The sequence below is a fragment of the Xyrauchen texanus genome, chromosome 49, assembly GCF_025860055.1.
Source record: "Xyrauchen texanus isolate HMW12.3.18 chromosome 49, RBS_HiC_50CHRs, whole genome shotgun sequence".
NCBI lineage: Eukaryota > Metazoa > Chordata > Actinopteri > Cypriniformes > Catostomidae > Xyrauchen > Xyrauchen texanus.
In genome coordinates this window covers 12,164,764-12,170,847 of record NC_068324.1, presented here as the reverse complement: position 1 = coordinate 12,170,847, position 6,084 = coordinate 12,164,764, and positions in this window count along the sequence as shown.

Genomic DNA, 6,084 nt, shown 5'->3' with positions numbered 1-6,084 from the left:
ACATAATGTTCTGGCCATGGGAGCGGGCATGTGAGCCCGAGGGGGGAGATAGTGTACGAGCAAGAGAGCTTGTAGGAGCAAAACGAGCGTGGAAGCTCGAGGGAGCAAAACGAGCGTGCGAGCTCGTGGGGGCAAAACGAGCGTGCGAGCTCGAGGGGGGCGGAACGAGCGTGGAAGCTCGAGGGGGGCGGAGCGAGGGAGCGGGGCTCGTGACAGTACTCCCCCCTCTAAAACGGACGGCTCCTGACGGCCGCGCTCTGTAGCGAGGAGCGCGACCTCTGGGAAGTGGTGCCTGAACAGACAACCCACAAAACACACTAACAAAATTGAGGGCAGTCCAAGGGGCACAGAGGGAAATGAGACAGTCCATGGGGTCAATGGGCAGTTTCCAGGCAAGGTCGGGGGGAACATAGCGGACAGGCAGGTGGTCGGGAGATCTAGGGGGCAGCCATATGGCAGAGACTGGGTCAGGGGGTCTGGAAGGCGACTGGAGGACAGGGACTGGGTCCGGGGGTCTGGAAAGTGACCACCGGACAGGAATAGGGTCCGGAGGCCAGGGAAGAGGCCACAGGACAGGAAGGGGGTCAGGAAGTCCGGGCTGAGCCATGAAAGGCGGTGCCGTCAGAGGCACTGTAGGCGGCTCTGGAGGTGGGGTTCTGGAAGGCTCTGGAGGTGGAGCCGAAGGAGGCTTTAGGGGCGAAGGCCTGGAAGGCTCTGGAGGTGGAGCCGACGGAGGCTTTAGGAGCGAAGGCCTGGAAGGCTCTGGAGGTGGAGCCAAGGGAGGCTTTAGGGGCGAAGGCCTGGAAGGCTCAGGAGGTGGAGCCAATGACGGTGGTGCCGTGGGAGGCTCTAGCGAGGTAGGCCTGGAAGGCTCTGGAGGTGGAGCCAAGGGAGGTGGCACCGTGGGAGGTCCCCGAGGCAACGACCTGGCAGGCTCTGTAGTCTCGGGGGGTAGAGCCGTAGGATGCCCAAAAGGCGGAGCCGTAGGAGGCTCGAGAGGCGGAGCCATAGAAAGCTCTGGAGTCTTTGGGAGCAGAGCCGTGAGAGGCTCGGGAGGTGGAGCCGTGGGGGGCTCTAGAGGGAGAGCCGTAGGAGGCTCTAGTGGCAGAGTCCTGGAAGGCTCGAGAGGCTTGGGGGCGGAGCCCTGAGAGGCTTGAGAGGAGGAGGAGCCCTGAGAGACTCAAGAGACGAAGCCGTGAGAGGCTTGAGGGGTGGAGTCATGAAAGACTCGGGGGCGGAGCCCTGAGAGGCTCGAGGGGAAGAGGAGCCCTGAGAGGCTCGAGGGGAGGAGGAGCCCTGAAAGACTCGAGAGGGGAAGCCCTGAGAGGCTTGAGAGGGGGAGGAGCCCTGAGAGACTCGAGAGGCGAAGCCGTGAGAGGCTTGAGGGGTGGAGCCATGAAAGACTCGAGGGACGGAGCCCTGAGAGGCTCGAGGGGAGGAGGAGCCCTGAAAGACTCGAGCGGGGAAGCCCTGAGAGGCTTGAGAGGGGGAGGAGCCTTGGGAGGCCTTGGGAGGCTCTGAGGGGCAAGCAGAGGCCGGCAGAGCCGTGGAAGACTCTGAGGGCGGAGCAGAACCCGGCAGAGTCGTGGAAGACTCTGAGGGCGGAGCAGAACCCGGCAGAGCCGTGGAAGACTCTGAGGGCGGAGCAGAACCCGGCAGAGCCGTGGAAGACTCTGAGGGCGGAGCAGAACCCGGCAGAGCCGTGGAAGACTCTGAGGGCGGAGCAGAACCCGGCAGAGCCGTGGAAGACTCTGAGGGCAGAGCAGAGGTCGGTAGAGTTGTGGAAGACTCTGAGGGAACCTCTGCGGTCTTGAGCACAAGAAGAGACTGGGGAGAAGGGGCCCTCTTCCTTCTCTTACGTCTTCGGCCAACAGGGGACGTGGCCATGGGGACGGTCGAGGCTACAGGCGCTGGCTCTGGGGCGGTCGAGGCTACAGGCGCTGGCTCGCTGACCGTGGCGGGCATGGGCGCTGGCTCTCTGGCCGTGGCAGGCATGGGCGTTGACTCGCTGGCCGTGCCAGGCTTCGAGACTGGGGCCGTGACAGGCTTCGGGGCTAGGGCCGTGTAAGGCTTCGGGACTAGGGCCGTGTAAGGCTTCGGGACTAGGGCCGTGTAAGGCTTCGGGGAGTCTTTGCGTGGAAGCTCGAGGGGGCAGAGCGAGCGTGGAAGCTCGAGGGGGCGGAGCGAGGGAGCGGGGCTCGTGACACATGTTTTCAATCTAAATCCTTTTGAAATCAGGGCCCCAAAGGTGTGGTGTGCCACAATAAGTAGACAGATTGCTTTTATCAGGCTTTAGATTAAAGTACACTTATAATTAATGCTTTTAATAATGTAGGATCTTTTGATGAGCAGAAGAATTAACGATTTCTACGCAAAATTATTCTAATCCAGGATGTAAACTGATATTTTCCTTCCAAGTTATTAACTAAGACACAGATGCCTGAAAATAGTCCATTAAAAGCAGCTCTGTTGAGTGTCAAACATCTTGAGAACAAAGAGAGTTCTGTGGACACACCCAAATTCCTTCTCACCCAGGTTGTAAATCAGGAATGCCCTGAATGTGTATGGTCATCACATGACTTAAACACTACTCTTCTGAAGAAACACCTATGCAAGAAATCTAAAAGAAGTCCCTTTGTTTCTATCATTTAGAAACACATGAACACTTAAAAATGAGACATTTTCTATGTCACATGTTAAAACTCATTACCAAGACACAGAGCTAAAGCAGACTCCCTTATAAAACCCTCTTGTTTGCAATGGACAACATAATTCTTTTTGTAGGACATCTCATCTTAAATCCATGAACATTTCACACAAAGTCACAGTACTTAGCTGACTTGACCCTCTAAAATGCACAGAATCTACCTTTTGTACCAAAATGTACACAATGCTTAGCCTTTCTATATAATTCTGAAAATGATGTTGTTCTGACCTGTAATCACTTTGATAACTGACGAATTGATGACTTTAATCTTGAATCTTGTCTTATTTATGTCATATTACTAGAATGGTAACCATTCGTGATAAAGCACATCATGTTTACTATTTTTTGAGACTCTTTCGGCATTTCAGGAATGATTATGCTGATGGATTTTTGATATATTCAGTTGTATCCGAGATGTATCAAATGTATGATTAAAATATGAGCAGGAAATGGGAGTCTTCACACTCAAAGGCTCATCAATCACCTTCAGAAGGAAGGACAGAAATGACCATGTCACCCCACAAAAGACACTTCTGATTGGCTCAAGACACCTTTGGGATGTGGCCAACCACAATAGTATAAAGCCTCCCCACAAATAAAAATGTCTCTCTTACTTCTTACTCTCTTGCTCTTCCCTCAGGGCTCTTTGCCCATCTGCGCTGGATCCGCACAATTTAGAGTCCAGGAAGGCTCGAATGCAAAGTTCCTAGGAAGCATTTCTCTTCTCTGTGCTACGACTCACAGACATGATGGGAAGTAGCAAGTCTCCATTGTTATCCCATGTCCACGATCTTAACAGAGGTCCAAAACATTAATAGAACTTCCTACAAAGAGCCAAAGTACCAAAGCAACGCAAGGAAATGCAAGAACATCTCCAAATTTTGCTGAAAGTGCTGGTGTCTCTTTGCTATAATTTGAGTAACCCGATTGTAAATGAATGTACCTATTCTAAATTAAGTATCAGCTGGTTCTCAAGGCATTGTCTATAGACACCATAAAGTTCCATTTCTCTGAAAAGATAATTTAATTCACCTTTTGTTACAATTTACTCACCAACCTGTTTGTCATGTCTATCTCTTTTTATAAGTCTATCTCTGTGTTTAGATTAGCAATAAGTCTTGTTTGTATTGAAAGATAATTTGACTGTAGTATATTTTGATAATCTCGTCACTTGATTTTTTAAAAGATCTGCGCTCCGAAGATCGAACCACATATAAACATATTTGTGATATTTTTTTCAATAGCCATGAGAATAGTATTACTCTAAGCTAATTCTTTACATTTACATTGTGAGTGGATACAACAAGCCCATTGGCTTACTCATTAATGGTGGAGAATTTTATTCAGATTTATGATCTGATCATTTGTCATTTATCCTTCTAATAATGGTGGTCGAACGCAGCTAATTCTATTATACAAATTTCTACATATCATTGGTGAAGGTACAGTATGTGGTCACTTTAATTCATACCATGTATATTTATACTTTCAAATTTCCCTACAATATAAATTAGGAAGTAATGTATTCTACTTAAGAGCTGCATCAAAAACTCATTGCAAATACCTGACACAATTTTCCTTGGATGTTATTGAATGAGGACATTTTCAAGTGTAATCCACATATGACACAAAAAAGTAATAATTCATCCATCTACCTCGGATGAGCTTCAGTGTGTCCATAGCTGGTTGTTTAAGGCCTCCGTGTTTCTTTACCATTTACCATTTCTTTAACATTTTCAGTAATCTCCCTTACTGACTCTCTGACTAAAATAAAATACAACTTACAGTAGTCAAATCTAATGTTAAGACAAAGGGACAGTTCACTCAAAAATTTAATTTCTGTCATCATTTACTTTCATGTTGTTCTATGGCTTTCTCCTGTGCAACACCAAAGAAAATTTTTGGCATAATGCCCGAGCTACCTTTTTCCATTCAATGAAAGTGGATGTGGATTAGAGGCTGTCAAGCTCCAAAAATACAACTCATTCATTATATTCCAAGTCTGTTGAAGCTATTTGATAGCCTAGTGTGTGGAACAGACTAAAATGTAAGTCGTAATCCATAAATAATTTGGCCTTGAAAATCTTGCTTGACAACCTTGGTGACCATTCACTTTCATTTTATGGAAGGGAGCAGCTTAATAATTCTGCTTATATATATATATATATATATATATATATATATATATATATATATATATACAGTGAGGAAAATAAGTATTTGAACACCCTGCTATTTTGCAAGTTCTCCCACTTGGAAATCATGGAGGGGTCTGAAATTGTCATCGTAGGTGCATGTCCACTGTGAGAGACATAATCTAAAAAAAAATCCAGAAATCACAATATATGATTTTTTAACTATTTATTTGTATGATACAGCTGCAAATAAGTATTTGAACACCTGAGAAGATCAGTGTTAATATTTGGTACAGTAGCCTTTGTTTGCAATTACAGAGGTCAAACGTTTCCTGTAGTTTTTCACCAGGTTTGCACACACTGCAGGAGGGATTTTGGCCCACTCCTCCACACAGATCTTCTCTAGATCAGTCAGGTTTCTGGGCTGTCGCTGAGAAACACGGAGTTTGAGCTCCCTCCAAAGATTCTCTATTGGGTTTATGTCTGGAGACTGGCCACGCCAGAACCTTGATATGCTTCTTATAGAGCCACTCCTTGGTTATCCTGGCTGTGTGCTTCGGGTCATTGTCATGTTGGAAGACCCAGCCTCGACCCATCTTCAATGCTCTAACTGAGGGAAGGAGGTTGTTCCCCAAAATCTCGCAATACATGGCCCCGTTCATCCTCTCCTTAATACAGTGCAGTCGCCCTGTCCCATGTGCAGAAAAACACCCCCAAAGCATGATGCTACCACCCCCATGCGTCACAGTAGGGATGGTGTTCTTGGGATGGTACTCATCATTCTTCTTCCTCCAAACACGGTTAGTGGAATTATGACCAAAAAGTTCTATTTTGGTCTCATCTGACCACATGACTTTCTCCCATGACTCCTCTGGATCATCCAAATGGTCATTGGCAAACTTAAGACGGGCCTTGACATGTGCTGGTTTAAGCAGGGGAACCTTCCGTGCCATGCATGATTTCAAACCATGATGTCTTCGTGTATTACCAACAGTAACCTTGGAAACGGTGGTCCCAGCTCTTTTCAGGTCATTGACCAGCTCCTCCCGTGTAGTTCTGGGCTGATTTCTCACCTTTCTTAGGATCATTGAGACCCCACGAGGTGAGATCTTGCATGGAGCCCCAGTTCGAGGGAGATTGACAGTCATGTTTAGCTTCTTCCATTTTCTAATGATTGCTCCAACAGTGGACCTTTTTTCACCAAGCTGCTTGGCAATTTCCCGTAGCCCTTTCCAGCCTTGT